The 24,857-nt window shown below is 45.1% G+C and overlaps 2 long non-coding RNA genes across 3 annotated transcripts in view; both read right to left on the bottom strand.

Annotated features, from left to right (window-relative positions):
• The window catches only part of LOC309333646, a 222,008-nt gene that overhangs the window by 180,574 nt on the left and 16,577 nt on the right, over positions 1–24,857 (bottom strand). The window lies entirely within an intron of this gene.
• LOC309333634 lies at positions 1,996–23,057 on the bottom strand. The gene is made up of 3 exons (XR_014152620.1): positions 22,784–23,057; positions 7,613–7,752; positions 1,996–2,104 (listed from the first exon to the last, which is right to left on the bottom strand). It is a non-coding gene; the product is annotated as an uncharacterized lncRNA (long non-coding RNA).

Below are 24,857 nucleotides of genomic sequence, written 5' to 3'. Positions count from 1 at the left end.
GACCCCAGGAATTCCAGCCTTTACACTGGTGTGGTGCCTGCCGTGGATTATGCAATGCAGGTGGCCAGGAGGCATGGATTTACTTTCCTGCCTTCACAAAGGAGGTGATTTAGGGTGAGAGAAGAAGGGGAGGCCTCCCCCAGAAGCTGCTTTTCTCTCCTGGTATGAAAATTACATCAAGCGCCTAATGGGCTGTAGAGTGCTGAAAAGTTCATGAGTCACGTCAGCAAAAAGAGAGAGAGAAAGCTCTTTTGCACATCATAAATATTTCATCTGAAATATCATTATATTTCCATTATCCTTCTGTCTTCACTACAGGCACAACACCGTTGTTTTCAACACAGTTTGGGGCACCTGGCCATTTCTTCTTCTTCACACCGCACCCAGAAGGAGCAGAAATTCATTAGAACATACGAAGAGCCCAATTAGTCCAGCATCCTGTTGACACAGTGGACAATCAGATGCCCCCCATAGAAAGCCCACAAGCAAGACAGCAACTCTTCAGTTTCTGTTCCCCATCATCTGGTATTCAGAGGTAGACTGCCCTTAGGCCTGGAGGTTCTGCTATCAGAATAGACCTCCATAAGAAAAGCCCTGCAGCTGGATCAGGCCAATGGCCCATCTGGTCCAGCTTCTTGTTCTCACAGTGGCCAACCAGGTGCCTCAAAGGGAAACCTCCAAGGAGGACCTGAGCACAAGGGCACCATTCAGGCCAACTCACATTTTTAATGCAAACCTAATTTGCACTTTGCAAAACAATATGCCAAGCAAAACATAGCTATCCTTCAAAATTTGTACTACAGTAGATGCTCGGGTTGCAAACGTGATCCGAGCAGGATGCACGTTTGCAACCCACAGTGTTCTCAACCTGCATCTGTGCACGCGTGGGTTGCAATTCAGCGCTTCTGCGCATGTGCAACCGCCGAAACCCAGAAGTAACCCATTCTGGTACTTCCAGGTTTCGGGGGTCCACAACCCAAAAGACGCAACCTGAAGCGGCTGTAACCCGAGGTATGACTGTGCTCTGAATTTTGCAACGCTTTTCTTCAACCAAATAAGGTGTACCAAAACAATGCATATATTAGCAGAAATTGATTGCAAAAAATGTGCATATTATGCACATTCCTCGAACCCTGTTGGAGATTATGAAGAATTTTTAGCCCATTCCATGTGTGAACTAGTTTACCAACGCCAGGAGGCCCATATTTTGTGAATGACTAGTGCTCAGTTCATATCACCCATGACTTCCATCAACCTGCAAAAAAAGCCTTTCAGAGCTGTTGTATATAACATATTGACAAAGGCATGACTGGCCTGGATTAAGCAGAGGATGTGGGAAGGGAGATAATTAAATAAAGCCAGCCGGCATGCTTAAATTGAGATATCCATAAAGGGGGCCAAAATTGGCTCATCAGACAGTTTATCTGACTTTCTTTTGAAAACATCACTCATGGCAACAGAGTCAATGTAGAGCCTGGGGCTTCGCTACTGGGTCTCCCTTTTTTCCTCCCAGTTGTACATCAGATCTCAAATGATTTTTTCTATCTTTTCTCTTTTTTCCATAAAAATTTATTGAAGCTTTTTCATACTACAATAAGATTTTTAAAAAAAGTAATCTAAATAAAAACAAAAAAGAAAGTAGGGAAATGCAAAGTCCTCTCTCAAAGGTAAATCTTAACCTTTGTCTCACACTGAAAGGGATGGACCCCCTCCCCCAGCTCTCACCTGGGAGCTCCCCTTTCTTCTCCCAGCCTCCCAGCCTAGAATTCCTCCATTCTCTGCCTCTCACACAGGGTTCTTCACCGACCAACAATCATCTTCAGTGCTTGAACCCCACTAATGGTTCATGTTACACAAATTTTAAGGTACACAGAAAATCCATCCTTTGCCCTTCAAAAATTAGGAATTTTTAAGGGGCACAGAAAACCAATCCTTCACCCTTCAAAAATTAGGAAATATTCCCTGAAAAAAATAAGCACTTTGAGTTCACAGAGCAATCCTCTTGACTCTGTTAATGACCCCAGATATTTTCTCTGCCGTAGAAGGAAGTATCTTGGGAAAACCCTTCCCAATGGTTCTTTTCACCAGCAAAATCCTTCAAATCCTGTAAAAAAACATAAACATCTTGCAAGGTCTGTGACCATGGATCTTAGAACTAAGGTATTTGCCATTTCAGAAGAATAGCCCAGGCTGGCCATTATCAGGTATCTTGACATTCATACTCCCAAATTTCTGTTGTAGATCGCCTCTTTCTGTGACACCTGTCTGATGCTTTTGGGTGGTCTTTGGGCTATTTCTGAAGTATTTTAAAAGTTGTTTACATACATTTGTTCTGGGTCCTCCTCACCTCCTTGCAAGTGGAGGTGTGTGGACTCTGTTGCAACAGAAAATAAAGATCTGCCTATCTTTCTCTGGTTCCTGCCTCCACTCTTTCTTCTCTGACCGATAATAAACTTGTAAAAGCCAACCCCATTTTTTTCTTAAATCACCCAGAGCAAAGGACTCAAAGGAAAAGAAAGGAAAAGAAAGAAGAAAAAGAAAGGAAATAATACAAAAAGAAAGAAGAAAGATAAAAAGTATTTCCAATTTTCCATCTGTCAGATTTCAGATGATTTTAACCAGAAAGAAGAAACATGTGGATTCAGACCACCCTCCTTCCCTCACCTTCCAGCCCCATCTATGCTGCTTTTTGGAAGTCTCCCTTTTTAAATTTTTTGGAAAGATTTGATAGGAGTTCCCTCCTGCAGGCTTTGTCTGCCTTCTGCAGGAAAACTCAGGCACAGACATGAAAGGAGTTTCAGTTGAAACAGAAAATAACAAGAGGAAGGAGAGTAAAAAGAAATTCCCTGTGGCATCAGAAATCCAGGAACAGGGAATGGGTGGCAAATCCTTTCCCTGCCCAGATATGAAAGTGTCATATCTTAGCTGTGATTTCTGGATTGCAAGGGGTTAAACCAGGTGACCCTTGGTTTCCATTCAGACTCTACAGTTTTTTTATTCTATTATTCTATGACCTCAAGAAGAATGGATAGTGAGCAGGAGAGGGAACCTGGGAGAGAGATGGTGGATGGATTTTTCTGTAATTATTTATTAATGCCTATCTTTCAATTTATTATTTATTTCATTAAATTTATACACTGCTTCACTGTAAAAAAAACACAACTATACCCTACATGTGATTTACAAAAAAACTAAAACAATAAAATAATCATTAAGAAAAATTAACAATAATTTAAAAACTTTCAAAAAGTTAACAACAGACTAAAAACAGATCAAAAAGTGCATCAATTTTCTAAACATCTGACAGGCTACTCAAATTTTTTAAGCAAGTATCCAAAAGAGTGCAGCAAAGGTGTGTGCTTGATGTCAGTTGGCAGGGAGTTCCAAAGTGCAGCTGCTGCCATACTAAAAGATGGAGTTCTTACAATTGCAGAAGGGGTGTTAGGTGGCACCTGTAATGGTGCCAGTTCCTCCAATTGAAGTGGTCAAGTGGGCATATATGGGGGAAGGCGATCTCACAGGTAAACTGGCCCCAAGAGAACTAAAGCTGAAAGATCCTTCCATCCTAGAGAAGCAAAACTGGCAGATCCTTCCATCCCTAGTAATCAGGCAGCAATCTCATAACAACAGCAATTACCAGATTTAGCAAAGGTTTTCCTTTGAATGCTCAAACCCTCCTGGTCAAAGAGCCCTAGATTTGTCTTTCAAAAGACAGGTGTTATTTATCGCTGCAGCTAATTGCAATCCCTGCTTAAAAGTGGAGGTCATATATGCAACGGTTGATTCATAACTGACAAACAGAAGTCAATAAGGCAGCAAACAGTTTGCAGCCGTTGGCCTGATTAATGGGCTCTTTCCTCGGTGCCAGCTGCCATCGACAGGCATCTTTTTCTCCTACATGGATAGTGCTTCAATGGTCCCAGAATCCAGCTGATAGGATAGATTTGCTTCTGCCTTCACACAAGGCAATCTATCAAGATTCCCTTCAGGGATTGGAATTAGTGGGTATTTTAATGTTCGGGATGGGGGAGTGTGACCTTTCACAAATAGTGATATAATACTAGTGATATAATACTAGAACTCAACGGGTTATTCAGTGTTGGAAGATTCAGGACCCATTCAACACCCATTCAGTGCTGAAAAATTCAGGGCAGTCAAAAGGAAAGACATCCGTCTTCACACAGGGCAGAGTTAAACTATGGAATTCAATCCCACACGAAAAACTGATGGCCACCAACTTGGATGGCTAAGTTCTACCACGTCTGTCAGAGGCAAGTAAGGAGAAAGCTGTTGCGCTCAGGTCATGGCGCATGGACTGATGGTGATTGCTAGCCACAATGGCTGTGCTCTGCCTCAGCTGTTGGAGGCAGTATGCCTCTGAGTGCCAGTTGCTGGGAATTCTGTGGCGAAAGTGGACAAGAGAGTTTGTCAACCTCTCTCATAATGCTAGAACCCAGTGGGGGCATCCAGCGAAGCTGAATGTTTGAAAATTCAGGACAGTCGAAAGGAAGGACTTTCTGCACAAACAGTGCATAGTTAACCTACGAAATTTGCTTCCACGAGGCATAGTGATGGTCAACAACTTGAGTGCCTTTAAAAGAGGATTGGACAAACTGATGGAGGAGAGAGCCACCAATGGCTACTGGCCATGACGGCTGTACTCCAAATTCAGAGGCAGTATGCCCCTGAATGCTAGCTGCTGGGAGGCACAAGATGGGGGAGTTGCTGTTGCACTCAGGTCCAGGAGATCCTGGCCTTTGGTTCAAATAGTGCAATGACTTTTCTATCCACTTTCTCCACGCCAGGCACCATGTTATGGTAAAGCAGTGTTCATGCAAAGAGACCACCCTGTTGCACTTCCGACAGCTCAGGGAAGCAAGCTGACATTTCTCTCCTGCCCCTCTTTATTTCTCTCCGTCATCCTTCAATTAATGCATTTGCCTCGCCTGTCTAGCCTGACAAGAGGGCCAAAGAAATGCAAGCCCCCAAAGGCCGCTCCCCATCTGAGATGTTTTGATAGGCTGTGACATTTTCAAAACAGGCTGTCTACTGCACAAGGGCCCTTGACAATATCCGGAAAGAGAAAGCAATTCAGAGTACAAAGACGGGTATTGATTCAGGCCGGGAAGTAAACTGGATCTTTCCAAAATAGCTTGGCAGGGCCTCTTGCCTGCCCTCTGCCCTCAACACAAAGGGTTTTTTGGGTGAGCAGAGTCAAGGTTGGGAAATGAAAGACAGGCCTTCGCTTTTGAGGTCTCCCCTCAGGTCGGGGTCCCTTGCCAATCTGGTGCCCCAGCCCACTCTAGCACACACACAAACACACAGGTCACAGCTTACCAAACCCCTGCATATATTCATCCAAAATCATCCTCATCCAAATCCGTCTGAGACAGCTTTAATGAGGGTCAAAATTGCAGGGAGCATTTGCTACAATAGAAAAGGGCAAATGTCATCCTAAGAAAGGCATTGAGAAATAAACCAGCACACATAATAAAGCCTTTGTCTTTAATCTGTGGTATGGTTGTGTTTCAGACACTAAATAAAGCTCTCCTTGCTCCACTGAAAGAACAAAAATCTTACAGAGCTGGAAAAGGCTTTATTAGCCATCAATCAGCAAAGCAAGAACATAAGACCAGTGGTCCATCTACTCCAGCAGCCTTGTCTTCACAGTGGTCAACCACATGCTTATCATGGGAAACCTGCAAGCAGGACCCAAGGGCAAGAACACTCTCCCCTCCTGTGGCTTCCAGCACTTTTGGGTTCAGAAGCATTGCTGCCTCTGACAATGGAGGCAGAGCATAGCCATTGTGGCTAATAACCATTGGTAATTTTCTCTGACTCCATGAATTTAATTGTCTTTTAAAACCACCCACGTTGGTGGCTGTCACTGCCTCCTGTAGGAGAGAGCTCCAGTTTAACCATGTGCTGTATGAAGAAGCACTTTCTTTTATCTGCAGTTTAAAACTTCAAAATAAACATTGTGGGGTTGGGAAAGGGCTGCAGCTCAGTAGATCCTCTGGTTTGCATGCAGAAGGGTCCCAGGTTAAATCCCCAATGGGATCTCCAGGTAGGTCAGGAAATACCCCTTATCTAAAACCCCACAGAGCCAATTAGTGTAGACAATACTAACCTAAACTGACCAGTGGTCCAATTCAGTATAAGGCAGTTTCCTATATTCTTTAATTCAGCCCATTATTAAAAATCATGACTAAAATCTTTATGCATACTAATTTTGAAGCCCAGCAGGGGAAGGGCGTCACTATTTGGAGTTTTTTCAAACAGGAATAAATATTGATCTTTCCTGTAGGCACTATGTGCACAGGGGCCTCAAGGAAGATAAGAGGGCCCCCATTGTGGCTTCAGGAAAGGTAGGCTGGGGCTGCCATGTTGAGTGCGTCAGCTCAGCCCTGCAGAGCAGTGGCACTGCTTGGTTTGACCTTCCTTGAGGCTTCTATAAGACATTCAATGTACTCCAAAGCCTGTAATTGGATAGTATTAGCAGCACCTGAAGCAAGGTGAACGTGAGCAGGTACTCACTAGGTGCAAAATAAGGATCAGGCAGACTCAGCAAATGGAGAGAATGAAGGTGAAGTTTATTGCCAGGCAATAAGGACCCAGTTTGGAATCTCTTCCAAAAGGAACTGGGACCCCGATTGACAGAAATCCAGAGGTCTTTATACCTGAGTAGATCACAGCAAATCATAGATCATGAGACAACCATGAGACAGTCACGATATTGTCAGCAAGCAATAGCCAATTAGCAAGCTTCTGGCCATGTTTCCAGCACCTGGTCAAGCACTGGTCAAACACCGAGTTCAAGTTCTGCTTTCCGATGCTTGCAGTGACGCTCTGTCTAACCTCTCCCCTAGTTATGACAGGACAGGGAGTTTGGAGTTTTTGTGGTTTTGCTCTTCCTGTTCTGTGGACTAATTTAGCCTGTATCTGAGGGGATTTTGTACCAGAATCTCTGATTCACGTCTTCCCCATGTCCAGGGTTCACAGATGTAGTAGGGGAAAGGTCGGTTCTAAACTTTGCTGTTTCAAGCAATATGCAGTTAGCTAAGGCACAGCTTCCCTTTGATTCAAAATGGATTTTCAAATACTGTAAGCCTTGATTATGTGTGAGCATATATGAATATATTGATTTCTGATAACTGATTATATGAATAGCATAGGGGTAGCCCTTCTTCCTTGCCTCACACCCACAAAGCCACATAGGTTGGTCCTCTCCAGGGTCATCTGAGGCCATGAATAAAAGTATTCCCCCACCCCCTGCCACCACTCCAAAAAAAATAAAGCATTTATTTACTGCTATTATTTGCATGCTGCCCAACTAAAGATCTTGCAATAAATAAAACAATTTGGATTAAAAAATAAGATATAAAACTGTAAAATCAAGGCAGGTGTCAACACTGATGGCATTCTCTTATGGACTGCCAGTAATTACTGTATTGCCAACTGGGCTGACATTGCTATTTTATTCTTTCTGCTTCTTGCGCCTGGAAAGATTCTTTAGTCTGACAAGAACTAATAAAAAATGAAACAGGGGAATCCCCACTTGCATGCTCCCATTTACACTTACATTTACATTTACATTTACACTTATACTTACATTTACACTTGCGTAGGAAGCATCGCGGGTGGCACTGTGGGTTAAACCACAGAGTCTAGGGCTTGCTGATCAGAAGGTCAGCGGTTCGAATCCCCCACGATGGGGTGAGCTCCTGTTGCTCGGTCCCAACTCCTGCCAACCTAGCAGTTCGAAAGCACACCAAAAAGCGAAAGTAGATAAATAGGTACTGCTCCGGTGGGAAGGTAAACGGCGTTTCCATGCGCTGCTCTGGTTCGCCAGAAGCAGCTTAGTCATGCTGGCCACATGACCTGGAAGCTGTACACCAGCTCCCTCAGCCAGTATAGTGAGATGAGCGCCGCAACCCCAGAGTCGTCCGCAACTGGACCTAACCGTCAGGGGTCCCTTTACCTTTACCTTTAGGAAGCATTGCCAAAAACAGACAGGGATGGAATGAGATGGGGCAGACCAGGGGAATCCTTACTTATGTACATCCTGATGATACGATTCTGCTGTATCTCACAAGGGAGCGACAGAAAGAATGTGGTTGGCCAAGGGAGCCATGGACTCAAAAAAGATGAAAACCACTATGTTAAAGGGATCCTGGAGGTGGTGCTCCTGTCTGGAGTACCTGGTTGATGTCTTCTACAGTGGTACCTCGGGTTACATGCGCTTCAGGTTACAGACTCTGCTAACCCAGAAATAGTACCTCAGGTTAAGAACTTTGCTTCAGGATGAGAACAGAAATCGGGCTCAGGCAGCGCGGCAGCAGCAGGAGGCCCCATTAGCTAAAGTGGTGCTTCAGGTTAAGAACAGTTTCAGGTTAAGAACGGGCCTCTGGAACAAATTAAGTACTTAACCCGAGGTACCACTGTATATGACTCCCTCACCACTGGTTCGACTCCTTGGAGAATCAAAGAATAGGTGGACTTGTTGAAACAGGTTATATACTCAGTGCCTAAGCCAAAACCACTTCAATAAAGTTGTGGCCTAATTTGAACCGAGGAACGTTGAAGTAAGTGGTATTTTCAATACATGATGCAGTGTCTGGGCACGCACAGCGCAGCTCTTTTGCACTCGGAGTCCCTTTGCTAGGAAAGACCGGGTGGCCCAACCCCTCCCACCCCCCAAACCCAAGATAACTTCCAGACACGTATTTCCACAATGAAGACAAATGAAGGTGTTTTTGTCTGCTGGCGCACCAGTATTGTTCGGCTCTGCCAGTAACAGGGTGAAAATGAGATGCTGCAGCAGCAGACACCTGCTGATTTACAGGCCAAATGCTGCATTTTGCAAACAGATGGGCACTGGGTGGGTGGGGGAAGGAGAAAAAAACACCTTGCATGTTGAACTTTAACGTAGGCAGAGAAGGAATGTAAAGAAACAGATCTATTTAGGAGCAGGAATCTCTGATTATGCAGCTATGTATCAGTATTCAAAGCAATAATAAAAAAAATAATCCCACATGTGCCTAAAGTGATCCAGATATTATTTTCAGAAAGGCCATTCACTGCTACAGCTGTATGAACAATTTGAATTAAGGCTTAATTATTCTTATTACTTAAACCAGTCTCAGTGCATTATTTATCTTCAGATTTTGCACTATATTTTTGTTTGTTTTCATGTGCATCGTGATCTAGTGCATATTGTTTGCAGTTTGTTTCGTTTGTTGTATACTTTTATGATTTTGTATGTTACTTTATTATGAACGTTCCGATTTTGGCATTTTATACCTCCTGCTTTGGAAATGTGATTTCATTGCACTTGTTGTTGAGATTTAATTAAAAATATTTTTAAAAGAAAGGCCCTTCACTACATGTCTGATTTCGTAATTGCCCTTGGAACCTAAAGTAAAATGTACACAAGCTCATAAGCATTGCTATTAAACAATGAGAGGAATCAATACTTTAGAAGCTGGGGGTGGGGGAGCTGGGAGGGAGTGCTTGGTTCTTTGTCCTATTGCAATGTATCAACCAGTTTGCAAAACCAAGCTCCCCGGAGGCCTCAGTCTTAGCTCTTAACACCCACCACTGCTGCAGAAGAAGGAAAAGCTGTGGATCAGACCAACTCCATGCAAGGAGGCAGGGGGTGAGAGGTAGAGTTTAAATTCCCTTTAATAAATAAATCAAAAAAATAAAATAAAAATTATTACCCATTATTATAAAATAGGGTGTGCTTCACTTATTCATACATTTTCCTCTACTGAAGTTTCAAGTAAATCTTCAGGCACACCCTCACCACAGCAAAGGAGGTTTAATGCCACCATTATGAAGGGGACAATTATATGGGGCTTAGGAAGGAGCCTAGCAGGGCTTAAATATTGCATTTAAGTAGGGTTGCCATATTTCAAAAAGTGAAAATCCGGTCACAAATGTTGCTGAGCTTTTTGGGGCAAAGTTGTTGAGCTTTTTGCAAAATCTTGGGAGGAAATTGCAGCTTTTAATCTATTTTATAAAATTTGAAAAAAAAAATGAAAAAATGAACTCTTCTGATATGGGCTGCCATACGCCTGGGTTTCCCCAGGCATTTTGACCAATTTTTGAAAATTCTGCTATGTCCAGGAAATTCCAGACACATGGCAGCCCTGATTTAAGTTAATTAACTTCCCAGGAACCGTGTTTTATTATGTATTTCCATGGAAGGGGCAATCTCTATCCTATGTACACTTAAAACATGTGAAAGATTTTGGATTCAAACCTAACAGTGCATCTCTATGCTACTTAGTGAATGAAGGTGTTAAGGACCACTGAGTTCTAAATTACTAGAGTAGAATCTGTGGTGTCATGTCCCCTCATATCCAAGGTGGGAGGCCTGTTCATTTCTTTCTCTTTCTTCCCCTCTTCCCATTGAAGTATGTAATCAGGGCTCCAGACTCAGACTGCATGTTTGAAAACAACTTCTCTATTTTATAACCAATAATACCTTACCTATATTGTTTCTGCTGTAGTATTGAACAATGCATGAGACCTCTGATTACTGTAAGTAAAGCATTTAAAGTTACTTAAGGTTGTAGTCTATTCACTCCAAGATGGGTAGAGGTTGGGGAGCACATGCCCGAACTTAATACTGGATATTTAAGGCAGTGTTTCCCAACCTTGTGCCTCCAGCTGTTTTTGGACCACAATTCTCATCATCCCTTGCCACTGGTCTTGCTAGTCAGGGATGATGGGAGTTGTAGTTCAAAAACAGCTGGAGGCACAAGGTTGGGAAACACTGATTTAAGGGTCTAACAAACACTGTTTTAAATGCAGCTAGGGGTTCTTTTTGACCAGAGATTGAGTCAAGTCCCACATTTTTTTTAATTCAGGCAGTCTGCTGTTTTTCTTTGTAGCTTCCCACACACATGGGACTTTGGGATCAACTGGTATTCCCCAGTTATTTCACAACAAAACAGAGAGTTACCTCCGTTGAGCACATTGGATTTACTTATGTGTAAACAAGTCTGAGTTTTCATAGGAAGCAATTAAATCTTCAATCCTGGATCATGGTTGCTTGAGATTAGGCAGCCCTGTTAAATTAGCAATGCTGATGTTGGCTTCTGGTTCCCAGTTCTGTATTTGCATGGCTGGTCAAAACCCAGCTCAGTCAGCAAACTTTCTCTTTTAAAGAACTAAAGTTTATATGTCCCTGAAATAAGCTTTAATTTCTCCCCTAATAAACCTTGTCTTGTTAATGCTTTTGACAACGATAACCTTTTCTGACTGGAAAACATTTCACCAGAAATTTCCTGATTAGCCTTAGTAGGTATATATTCAAGTTAGGTCTTGGCATGTTTAAAGCACTACTATTATATCTTATATTTTGTAATAGTTTCAGCTAGACCAGTGTTTTTCAACCTTTTTTGGGCAAAGGCACACTTGTTTCATGAAAAAAATCACGAGGCACACCACCATTAGAAAATGTTTAATATTTTTTTCTTTAATGGCAAACAAAAACGTTGCGAACTGTTCTCTACTCAGCGGAGATCGATCCGCTGATCCCCGCTGAGCCGGCGGATGACAGCTCCGTCTCCGCACTGTGTGCGGAGAGGGAGATGTCAGAGCCCTGCTGCTCTCTATGGGGAATCGGATGAGAGCGGACCGCCTGTCCGCTCTCATCCGATCCCATCCGATCTGATCCCCACCCAGGATGGATGGAAAATAGGGTGGACACAGTCCGGCGCCCGCCTAGTGGGTGAAAATTTGACTTTTTTAAAAAAAAAAAAAATCTTTCAAATTTTTCAATTTTTCCCACGGCACACCAGGCAACATCTCGCGGCACACTAGTGTGCCACGGAACAGTGGTTGAAAAACACTGAGCTAGACAACATAAATAAGCAATAACTATTGCATCACTTTGAACCATCAATACTTCCCCCAACGCATTCTGGAAGCTGTAGTTTGTTAAGGGTGCTGAGAACTGGAGGGAGGCCCCTATTCCCATCCCAGAGCTACATTTCCCAGAGTGGTTTTAAGAACCAACCCCTCTTCACAGGGAAGCCTGGGAATTGTACGTCTGGGAGGAGAATGGGGTATCCTAACAACCTTTAGCATCCTTTACAAACTACAATTCTCAGGGTTCTTTGGAGGGAAGCCATGTCTGTTTAAGAGTGGTCTAAGAGTGCTTTCAGTGGTGCAGATGGGGTCCAGATGAACAGGCAAATAAATCCAAGCATGCTGGCACAGCAACCCTCAAGCAGATCATGCTTTCCAGCCAATGCAGAACTGCTTAGTCTGGCTGTGTGCCGAAAACGGCAAAGTGTGCCACTACTGGGTTTTATACTCCTGGCTCCGAGGCTTATAGCAGCAACTCCGCTACTCATCCTTCCTCCCTGCTGCCTGACCACCATGACCTTTTTCCTGTGTCCTGTGTCCAAAGAGTCTCCTAACAAGAGCAGCTGCGCCAGTCAACTGTGCCCACCCATCACCATCCCAAACAAGGGCAGGAAGAATTGTGCAATCCCACTGACCCTCCAGCGGGCAGACTCCAAAGGAAGGTGGTGCTTAGGGAGCTGTACTCCTAAGCACTAATCAATGCATATTTTAAAAAAGAAAAAGAAACATGGTTGGAGCCATGGGAAGCCCCAACAATATATCAAGTGACTGCAACTTCAGGGAGTGGAGATGTTTTTGTGTGCCTTTAACTAGAAATAGAAGAGGGATCCATTCGTCTATGTACATAAGAAGTTCCTGCTGGATCAGGCCAATGGCCAATCAAGTCCACCATCCTCTTCTCACAGTGGCCCACCAGATGCCTATGGGAAATCCGCAAGCAGGATTGGGCACAAGAGCCCTCTCCAATCCTGCAGTTTCCAGAAAGTGGTACTCAGAAGCATTACTGCCTCTGACCACAGAGGCAGAGCATAGCCATTTGGGCTAGTAGCCATTGGGAGTCTCCTCCTCCTCCATGAATCTATTTAATCCCCCTTTAAAGCCATCAAAGTTGGCAGCCATCACTGTCTCCTGTGGGAGGGAGTTCCACAGTTTAACTATGTGTTATGTGAGGAAGGGCTTTAGCTGTCTGGAATTTTCTAACATTCAGCTTCATTGAAAGTCCACAAGTTCCAGGTTATGCCGTGCATGATTTTATAAGCTTGTTGATCATCATCATCAAGTTGGATGGTTTTGAAGGGAGTTTAGACAAATTCATGATGGGGAATAAGGCTATCAGTGGTCACTAGCCATGACAGTTATGTTCTTCCTCCACTATCAGAGGCAGTATGCATCTGAATACCACTTGCTGGGAATAACAAATGGGGAGAGTTCCTGTTGCGCTCAGGTCCTGATTGTAGGTTTCCCATTTGTAGGTTTGGCCACTGTGAGAACAGGATGCTGGACTCATCCAGAAGGAGTCTCCTTATGCTCTTAATGCCTGGAAGGCACAATGTTGGTTAACTCTTTCCTAGGGAATTAGAAGCACCTCTGACATTAAGAGACCTTAAATGCTGTCTTAACTGCCTAGACACCCACTCCATACTGGCCTGCCTTCTGGCAGAGTTTGGTACAAAAGAGCCTGGTTTCAAATCACCACTCACTGAGAGGCCTCCAGGAGTCAGGAATGCCATACTCTCCATTTATTGTTGAGCTCAAAGACCGGGAGACACAGTCTGCAGCCCAAGCTGAGATCTCCCCTGTTTTTCTCCCATTTCTGTTGTGAGAGCTGAAAAAGATTCTAGCCTCCCAACACTCAAATAGATTTTGGATCAGAGCCAGTGAGATATTCCCCCACCCACCGCCCGCCTTGAGTGTCTAGTGTTGGTTATTCTGTCTCAGATTCAGATCACTGTATTCTCTCTCTCCCTCTCCCCCTCCCCCCCTAGCTTCTTCTTGTTAATATCACCACAAATCAATTTGAAATCACGGCCTGCTGTCTGCCTAATATTTCTAAATAATTTATGATCAAGGACCTAATTCTCTTGAGATGCCACCAGCGTTAAAGGCAATTCTGCATTCAGATCATGTTCCTAGTTGGAAGGAGTCAACTCCACGCAAGCTCTTTTGATTTGTTCTTGCCGGTATGGGATTTGTGAATTTTTTTAGAGTGGAGCATTCTCCCTCCTTTAAAAAATTGAGTTATTTCCCTCTCTCCCTCCAACTGAAGAATAAGTTGTTATCACTGCAGCTCCTGCTGTAGACAGCCTGTTCCATATTGATGCTTTGGGATGTAGCAATACGCTAATGTCGTACAGAAATTAAAGTGTTTACTGTGCATTTTTTGTTCAAGCTCCATTCATCACCAGCTTTAAATTTCCATCTCATGCCAGTTACTCTGGTGGAACAGCATTGGCATAAACTGTGAAAACAATGCTGAGAAAGAGGGAGGGAGCAGACATTGTGCAGTGCTATAAATAGTGCTTACCACTAGGTTATAATATTACGATGGGAAATTTTTAGGCTTGTCCAACACTGCAATAATCTGCGTGCTGACTTTTCCCCTAAACCCCTCAGCTGAAGGAGCTTATCTCGAGCACTGCAAATTGTACCTGATTCTAACTGGAAGGGGTGCAGGGTTGTTGCTGCCATCTATCTGTCTCAGAAGACCATGAACGAGTGTGCTTTTGGGGGTGAGGTCAAACTGCTGGAAGGTTGCCGCACCTGCTGTGGCTGCAGAGACTGAAATGGGAGAGACATGTTTTGTTGCCGCTGGGGCAGTTTAAGGCATCCAGTTGTGCTGCTGCAGATGCACGTGGCGTTTCTTCTCTCTGCACTCTTCCCAACGGTCATTCCTCCTCTGGTCACTGCTACTGATGCATGACCTGATGGACTGCCTCCAGCATTCCCACATGGCAGCGTTGATGTTGCCAGCCCTCATGTCACGTTTGCAGACATCTTTGTAACACAGAGTTGAATTTGTCCAATCTGCTTTTAAATTCGGTAGAAGGCTATTGACAGCTATTAGCCATGATGGCTATGCTCTGCCTCCATGGTCGGAGACAGTAATATGAATGCCAGCTGCTGGAAACCACTGGTGGGGAGAGCGGCTACTATTGCACTTGGGTCCTGCTCATGGGCTTCCCATTGGGGCATCTGGCTGGCCACTGTAAGGACAGGATGCTGGATTAGATGGGCTCCCTTTGGCCTGATCTGGGAGGGCTCTCCATATGGGCATCTACTATGATAGAACCTGCAGGGACAGCCTAGCTCTAAATGCCAGCTGATGGGGAACAAGAGCTGGTCAGATACTGTTGCACTCAGGTCCTCCTTGTGGGCTTCCCATTGGGGCATCTGGCTGGACACTGCGAGAACAAGAGTCTGGACTACATGGGCTGGTTCCCTCTGATCTGATCTAGCATGGCTATATTTTTCTTCTTAAGAGCACAAGGAATGAAAAATACAATTGAATAGAAATTAAAATTCAGCACATCAAAAAAAAGAAGAAGTACAAATTGGGTTGTGGCATTCACAATCCCTGAGGGAAATGATCATTATTAGTATTGGTGGGCGATAAGTTTTGTGTTGTTTGTAAGTCTCCGGCTCACGTCTTCAAAGAGGCTCTCTTGAGATATCTTGGCTTGAAGCTGAAGAGTCACTAAGAATTCCAAATAGGGGCATATTTTACTGGAGGCATTTGAACATTTGGGGCATCATAGAATCACAGAATTGTATGTAGAGTTGGAAAGGACACAAAGGGTCATCTAATCCACCCCCCTGCAATGCAGGAATCACAGCTAAAGAATCCCTGGCAGATGGTTATCCAACCTTTGTTGGAAAACCTCCAAGGAAGAAGAGTCCCACCAGCTTCTGAGGGAGTCCGCTCTACTATCAAACAGCTCTTCCCACCATATTCTTCTGTTGATATACAAGTAGTCATTTCTAGCTTAGCACACACACATACAAATTAGTACACACAAATTTTATGACAAAAACCTCTGACTCCCCCACCCCCGAGATTCATAAGTAGCTCCCATACACCCTTGCTCAATCTTAATACAGCTACTGATTCTGGAGCAGGAGAATTAAGGAGTCAAGAGCCCATTGGGTAGTTAATTCCTGCTCACCTCTGAAGTTATAAAAAGTGATTAATGGGTTGGAGCAGCTACTTTTCAAGGAGAGGTTAAATGTCTGGGGGTTTTTAGTTGAGAAAGGAGCATTGCCAGGGCAGGAATGTGAAGGAAGTTTATGAAATTATGAACACCGCAGACTCAGTCTGGAGGGAAAGGATTTTCATTCTCATATAATATTAGAAAGCCCAACTGAGAGGCTTGTCGGTTGGTTCACGACAAGCTAAAAGAACGTATTCCTTCAAGCAACAAGTTGTTTATTCATTTATTCATTTCATATACTGTAATTTATACACTACTTGATTGTTTAAAAAACTTGAAGCAGTTTACAAAAATAATAAAGCAACAAAATTATAATACACTCAGAAAATCAAAACCAGCAATAAACTAATAACACAAGCATTCCAGATATCTGGGCAAAACAATTTGTTTTTTCCACTCACCAAAGGGAGTACAGAGAAGGAGCCTGCTTGATGTCACGAAGCAGGGAGTTCCAAATTGTAGATGCCACCACACTAAAAGATTGATTTCTGACAAATACAGAACAGGTTTTATGTGGAACTTGTAGAAGTCCCAGTTGCTCCTAATGAAGTGGTTGAGTGGATGTAGACTCCCTTGCCTGAAACCCTGGAGAATCACCGCCAGTCAATGTAGATGATGCAGAGTTAGACTGAGCAGTGGTCTGACTTGGTATAATGCACCTTTCTATATCTCTGTTTAATTCAGTCCTTCATTCAGAACCATGAGGACTAGAATCTTACTTAATTTTTTTCAGGGAAGGGCTGCAGCTCAGTAGTATAGATCACCTGCTTTGCAGACAGAAGGTCCCAGGTTCAATCCCCAAAGGCATTTCCAGGTAGGCTTGGAAATGAAACCCTGCCTGAAACCCTGGAGGGCTACTGCCAGCTAGTGTCAACAGCACTGACATAGATGGACCAATTGGCCTTGCTCCGGGCAAGGCAGCTTTCTGTGAGTTGTGCCCCAAAAGCACCTTGGGCATGTCCTCCTTTGCTCCTCTGGGGAGGAGGCAATGCTGGACTAGATCAGCCCTCTTAGGCCTGATCCAGCAGACCCTTCTAATGTTCTCACACACCACATCAGGATATACACAGCACTGGCTCACAGAAGCCCCTGCATATCCTAGCAACCGTCTGAACCTCTTGATCTTGAAAAAACTGGAAGACACTGCTGGATTGCAACACACATTTTAGCGCATTCGAGATGCATGCATTGCCGCTGTCAACCTCTCCACTTGCCAAAATGAAGAGGAATGGGCTCAAAATAGCAGACCTGGGTCTCCTTGAAGTGCCGGGAGGTGCATTCTCTGTTTGCAAATGCAAAGTAAAGCAATTGCCTGCCTGTCTGCGGATGGCACGGACGTCATGAGATCTGAGCGTACAAGATGATGAAGCAGAAGACAAATGGGGCAGGTGTTTGATTTTTTATTTTTTTGCAGGTGTGACTTCAGTTCTACCCTAAACAATGTGCAAGTCGTACCCTCTATTACAACCCTGTAGTCTGGGGTGGGGGTGTTGCACTGATCAATGAGAGTGACACATACGGATTAGAGAGCTGTTTCTATCACACAAATCCATCTCTGACCCTTTTTTGAGAGGCAGAGAGTTGCATCTGTAAGCAGCATCAGACCAGTTGGTGGGGCAGCACCCCATTTGGATCAGCCTCCGCTGGTAGGGCAAAAGCCAGAGAGCCTATCAGTAGGTGGCACCAGAGCCAATGACAGGCAGAGGCAACTAATAATTGTTTTACCCAGTCCTCTTCCTTGCTGAATTCCACAAAGAACATAAGGGGAACCCTGCTGGATCAGGCCAATGGCCAATCTAGTCCAGCATTTTGTTCTCACAGTGGTCAACCAAATGCCTGTGGAAAACACACAAGCAGGACCTGAGTACAGAAGCACTCTCGCCTTTTGAAGCTTCTAGCAACTGGTGTTCAGAAGCATTGTTGCCTCTGTGGAGGCAGAACACAGCCATCATGGCTAGTAGCCAGTGATAGTCCTCTCCTCCATGAATTTGTTCAAATTAATGGCCATCACTGCCTCCTGCAGGAGTGAGTTCCACAGTTTAACTATGTGCTATATGAAGAGGTACATCTTTTCATCTGCCCTGAGTCTTCCAATGTTCAGCTTCATTGGATGACCACGAGTTCAAGTGTTATGAGAGAGGGAGAAACCTTTTTCTATTTCCACTTTCTCCATGCCACACATAATTTTATAAACTTCTGTCATGTCACCTCTTACTTGCCTTTTCTCTAAACTGAAAAGTCACAAATGCGGCAAACTTTCCTCATAGGGAAGTCGCTCCATTCTCCACCACCACCTTCATAATTCTGGTGGCCCTATTCTGAAACATTTACAGATCTACAGTACCCTTATTGAGGTGAGGCACCCAGAACTGCACACAGTAATCCAAATGTGGTTGCCCCATAGATTTATGTAATGGCAGTTATATTTTCGATTCCTTCCCTAATGATCCCTAGCATGGAGTTTGCATTTTTCATGGCTGTTGCACACTGAGTTGACAGGCAGCATCGCCACCCCCTGGACCGGTTGTTGTAAGTAAGGAGGATGGTAGGTAGTGCTGGCTGGGGTTGCTGAGGCAGTGCTTCTTTGTGCCCTAATGGTGGCCTGCACCACAAGAAGGACAAGAGATAAGGGTGGAAGGAACAAAGCAGAGGGGGCGGGGAACCAGGGGGAGATAATTGACAGATGGGGTGCAGAGAAAAGTAGGTGGGAGGGGAAAGCGGAGAAAGGAAGAAAGGGGGAAGATTCAGGAACGAGAAAAGTGGGTCACTTCCCAGGAGCATTTGAAACTTCCCTCCATGGTGAGCAGCAGCAGCAGCAGCACAGGAGGGAGCCGGGAGCAACAGCTGAGTTGCCACCTTGCCTTTCAATTAATTAAAGCTTAAGAAGAAGAAAAAGAAAGACCCACACAAACACATCAGCCCACTGGCCACCTGTCTTCCTAGTTAGGGATGGGGGAGGAATCCTGTTCGGTTTGCCTTTTAATGCCAACCTCCCTCATTTGCACTTCCCACAGAGAATGCACGAAAGGCAGCCAACCCTTTGAAATCTCTGAATTTTGCAATGCAGCTCTCCAGCCAAATGATGTGTTACCCAAATGCATTGTGTTAGGGAAGCCTTGGGGGGACCTTGCGTATGGCAGAGCCCCATGTGGCCCTCCAAAACTCTCAGACTGGCCCTTGTGTCCCACCCTTTTGCTCCAGGCTGCTTCCCTCACTAGCCCTGCTCTGCACCCTCCAAAGGATGACTTAAGGAGCTGCTTGATAGTGGAACTGGCTACTTTGGAAGGTGATGGACTCTCCTCCATTGGAGGTCTTTCAACAGACATTGGATGACTGTGTCTGGCATTCTTTTGCTGTGATTCCTGCATTGCAGGACATTAGACTAGATTGCCCTTGAGTCCCTTACAACTCTATAACTCTTCAATTCTATGATCTGTCATGTGTTGTTTCTGGCAGCAGCCGTTAGACTCAGTCACTATCCTCCAGAAGGATTTTTTAGTCCAAAGGCGGAGGAGTAAGTTAAAATTTGGCATTCAGGGCCCCCTATAAGCCGGGCCCCCACTGTCCCCAGATGGGCACTCACCGCTTTGCCTGCCATGTCTCAGCAGCCCGCCCCACTGATCAAGTCCTTTTGCATCTGTGATTAAAACTGCTTTAAATGAGCAAGACAGAGACGCGTGAAGAAACTAATGCCTCATTGCGAGAGGGCGACAGCGTTGATTTACATTATTCCCCTTGAATGCTTTTAATCAGGCCTCGTGAGCAGGGTTCCAGCACCAGTGCAAAGGGAGTTGGTTAGCCACCTTAACTTAGTCATGGGTTTCTCAAAATAAATACAAAAGTCTGAATCCTTACTCAGCCCTGAAGCTCACCGAATGACCTTGGACCTCTCAGCCTAACCAACCTCACAGGATTGTTGTGGCTGTGAAATGAGGAGGGAAGGGGAAACATCCTTGGGCTCCATGGAGAAAAAGCTGGGATATAAATGCAACAAATGAACGAACAAGAAATGTATTGCAAAACATAATGTATTGCAAATCTGCCCCAAGCAAACCACAGATCATGCAGCCGGATCCTGGCTTTCAGGGCTGGTCCCATTGTACATGACGACCCAAAGTAACCTTTGATGAGGAAGGAAGGAAGGAAGGAAAGGAGGGAAGGGGGGAGGGATCTGAAAATCTCTTCGAACCAGAGGATGGCTTTTAAGGTTCTTTGTGTGAGGAAACAAGCAAATGCACGAAGCATGCCTCCATGCCCCCCTGGAGACCAGTGCAAAATAAAGCAGCTTATGCCAGAAATGGGGGCAAGCAGCTGGAGGGTTCCTGCATGAAATATTGAGAGCCTGAGACTCACTGGAGGAGGCTGTGCGACTGAGCACCTCATAAATAAAGCATCCAGCTAACCCGTTTGCAGGCAGTGACGTCTGCCAGGGAAGGGTTTGGGGACTCAGCACAAGATCTATTTGTGTGCGCAAATGTGCAGGATGCATGTTTATACATACACACACATGTTGCTCCCTAATAGTGTTTGCTAAAAACGTAACATTCCATTTATTGCAGCCTCTAAAAAGCTCTCTGTCAACCTGCTAAGGTGTCTCAAGGTCGCTTTTTACTGGTGGGAATATAAACTGCTGCAATATTTTTGAAGTATGATTTTGACAGATTTTTTTTTAACATTGTTTGTTGTCCATGCTTAATTTTGATGCATGATTGTGACAGCTCAAATAGTAATTGCAGTTCAATGGAAAACAGCCCAAAATCTGACACTGTGTCAACACTTGGTGCCACCAACTCTGGAATGTTATTATACTGGAGAAAATTACACATAATTTGAGATTTCAACAAGGACTAAAACCAGGCACTTTTTATATGATTTGGCATTATTTTATTACATATACAGCAGAACTATCATTTTCAAGATAAGCCTCATCACAAGCCTGGCAAATCTACAGTTCTAGAATTCTATTATTCTAAGACTTGATAATCAGATCATGCTGGTAGTCTTTACTTGGACTTTGTTATTTTAACCCATGTACTGAATCTATTTTAGTACCTATTTTATGGTTTTGTTTTTCATTTTTTAATTATTATCTGTTGTTATAACTGTTCTCACTGTTTTATATACATTATTTTAAAAACTTAAAAAAATTATACCCCTACCCCCACCAAAAAGGTTGTTCTGCATGTTAAAATAATTGAAGATTGTGTGAAAGGGGTGGCTTCCAGGATACCTGGGGAAGGGTTCAGATCATGTCATGGATGACAGTAATCAAGGAAGAAACCCAAAGTCTCTCTGGAATTCAGAGGGGGGGGGGACCTTTTAAGGGAACACATGCATGCTAATTTTGCATGTAGCACTGGGCCAAAAATCTGCCCTCCAAACAGCTCAAAGGTTTTCTCCACCTACCCCCATTTACATCTTTATTTTATTTTATGAAATTGATATAGCACTTGATGGTAAAGGAAAACTTCACAGTTATTTGCAAAAAAAATAATAAATAGGGTAGAACGACAAGAAAAAACAAAAGCAGCTATTCAACAGCAGAATACAGGCTACAGGTGAGGGCACAGAAGCACAAATTTGTAGTGTTCGAAGGGACCCAAAGGGTCATCTGGTCCAACCCCTTGCAATGTATGAATGGTAGACTGGTAAAACAGAAGAAAAGATCACCCAGTGAGCTTCATGGCCATGTGGGAGGTTTCCAACACTACACCACACGCAAAAGATGCCTCATCTGCTCACTTTATATCCATCCATTCAATAAGTGATTGGTATACATACACACATACACATAATGTATCATCATTAAGATAGCTAAATACCATTTTTGGTCTCCCTTACTGTGAAAAGGAGGCGGGGAGAAGAAGGGAAAAATTGTCTGCAAAATGAAAACCTTGCCAGCCACAGAGTGAAATATAATTCAAATAGCTCCTGACAGGTGTTCTAACACTGATAGATGGCTTAGAGAGAAAGGAGCTATCTATACAGCTGGCATGGATCTCATTTTGTGGTGGAAAACCGCAGGGGCCACAGGGAGTCAGATACCCCCTCCACTTTGCAGGCACTGCCAGACTAAAGCAGCCCAACTTTTCCTACCAAGTGGACCACAAGAGTACTTCAAGACCCCCTCCCTCCAGCCCTCGCCCTGCCTTCCCCAAGTCAGATAACTGAGGCACCGGGCTTTGAGAAGGAGGCACAAGTCTCAGGCAGGGTGAAGAGCCCTCTCATCTCCTTCCCAAAGTTGGGAAAGCGCTAACTAGGCTTTGGGCAGGAGGAACCTAGGACCCTGTCAGAGGCCTCATACCTCCTTTCCAAAGCTCAGCACCTCACTTACCTGGCTTTGGGAAAGCAGAGTGAGGCCTGCGGAGGAGGGCATCAAATCTTTCTGAGGGCTGTCAAAAAACGTCCTTGAACCATGTTTTGGACCACCCTGTGTTAAGACAGTCCCCATGCTTCCCAAACTATTCAATTCCCCTCTTCAAGTTAATACAGGAGGTTTGATGTTTGCCATAGAATCGTAGAAGTATAGACTTGGAAGGTACCCTGAGGGTCATCTAGCCCAACCCCCTGCAATACTGGAATTCCAATTAAAGCATCCATGACGGATGGTCATCCAACCTGCTTGAAACCTTCAAGGAAGGACAGTCCACCATCTCCCAAAGGAGTCTGTTTCACTATTGAATAGCTCTTACCGTCCGAAAAGTTCTTCCTGGTGTTTAGTTGGAATCTCCTTTCTTGTAACTTGAATCCATTGGTTCAGGTCCTACCATCTGAAGACGAAAACAAGCCTGCTCCATCTTCTTCCATGTAACAGTTCTTTATATATTTGAAGGTGGATATCGAATCGCCAAGGGACACAGGTGGCGCTGTGGGTTAAACCACAGAGCCTAGGACTTGCCAATCAGAAGGTTGGCGGTTCGAATCCCTGCGATGGGGTGAGCTCCCGTTGCTCAGTCCCTGCTCCTGCCAACCTAGCAATTCGAAAGCATGTCAAAGTGCAAGTAGATAAATAGGTACTTCTGGCGGGAAGGTAAACGGCACTTCCGTGCGCTGCTCTGGTTCGCCAGAAGTGGCTTAGTCATGCTGGCCACATGACCCAGAAGCTGTACGCCGGCTCCCTCGGCCAATAAAGCGAGATGAGCGCCACAACCCCAGAGTCAGCCACGACTGGACCTAATGGTCAGGGGTCCCTTTACCTTTACCTATCAAATCACCTCTCAGTCTCCACTTGTCCAGGATAATCATACCCAACTCCCACAACCATTCCTCATAAGGCTTATCTTGGTCGCCCTCCTCTGCACATGTTCCAGCTTGTCAATATCCTTCTTAGTGGCCCCCAGAACAGGACACAGTATTCCAGGTGCACTAAAGGAGTTTGAAGATGTCCTCCCAGAACCTCCGTCTATAATCTTGGAGAATTCTGGAAGAACAGGTCCTTGCAGACTAGAGTGGGCAAACATTGGTCCTATCTTCAAAAAGGAGGGGGGAGGGTACCTGGTTGGCCACTGTAAGAACAGGATGCTGGACTAGTTGGGTCATTGGCCTGATTCAGCAGAGCTCTTCTTGTTTTATTAGGAAGAGGGGGGGGGATATGTCTTTAGATGTGATACCTGAATTGCAGGGGGTTGGACTAGATAACCCTTGGGGTACCTTCCAACTACTATTCTATTATTCTATTCTCTTGTGTTAGAGCACTTTCTCTCTACAAAGCTTCTAGTTTCCCAGGCTAGTGCTTTGACCTCTTTCCCCCAGAAAACTACAGTGGTGCCTCGCAAGACGAAATTAATTCGTTCCGCAAGTTTTTTCGTCTTGCGAGTTTTTCGTCTTGCGAAGCACGGTTTCCCATAGGAATGCATTGAAAATCAATCAATGCGTTCCTATGGAAACCGCCTTCAGACCAGGTCCGGGGACAGTCTGTCCCCCGACCTCTTCTGAAGGCTGGGGGGGGGGGACAAGGGCTTTTCTTCCCACCCCCAGCATTTTAAAAAACCCCGGGACAGCGGAGGACTTCTCCGCTGTCCGGGGCGATCTTAAAATGCTGGTGGGCGGCAGCGCTGCCGCCCGCCAGCATTTTAAAAAACCCCGGGACAGCGGAGGACACGCCCACCGGCATTTTAAGATCGCCCCAGACAGCGGAGAAGTCCTCCGCTATCCCGGGTTTTTTTAAAATGCTGGCAGGCGGCAGCGAAGGTTTCGCTGCCGCCCACCAGCATTTTAAGATCGCCCCGGACAGCGGACTTCTCCGCTGTCCCGGGGCGATTTTAAAGCCCCCGGGAAGGCAGGCGGGGGGAGCAAAGACTTTCGCCCCCCGCCGGCCTTCAGAAGAGGTCAAGGACCTCTTCTGAAGGCCGGCGGGTAGCGAAAGTCTTTGCTCCCCCCCCCCGCCTGCCTTCAAAAGCCGTCCGGGAAAGCGGAGAAAGCGCTGCGTTTCTCCGCTCTCCCGGGAAGGCTGGCAGGGGGGAGCAAAGACTTTTGCCCCCCGCTGGCCTTCAGAAGAGGTCCAGGACCTCTTCTGAAGGCCGGCGGGGGGTGAAAGTCTTTGCTCCCCCCGCCTGCCTTCAAAAGCCGTCCGGGATAGCGGGAAGCGCTTCCCTGCTATCCTGGACCGCTTTTAAAATGCTGGCGGTGGGGAGCAAAGCCTTTCGGCCCCCGCCGGCCTTCCTGGACCTCTTCTGAAGGCTGGAGGGGGGGGAAGGCTTTGCTCCCCACCGCCAGCATTTAAAAGAGGTCCCCGGAGATTTCCCTATGGGCTTTCTTCTTACGAAG

This window comes from Podarcis erhardii (genome assembly GCF_964252035.2).
Source record: "Podarcis erhardii genome assembly, chromosome: Z".
Classification (NCBI taxonomy): Eukaryota; Metazoa; Chordata; class Lepidosauria; order Squamata; family Lacertidae; genus Podarcis; species Podarcis erhardii.
This window is presented reverse-complemented; position numbering and strand designations above follow the sequence as displayed.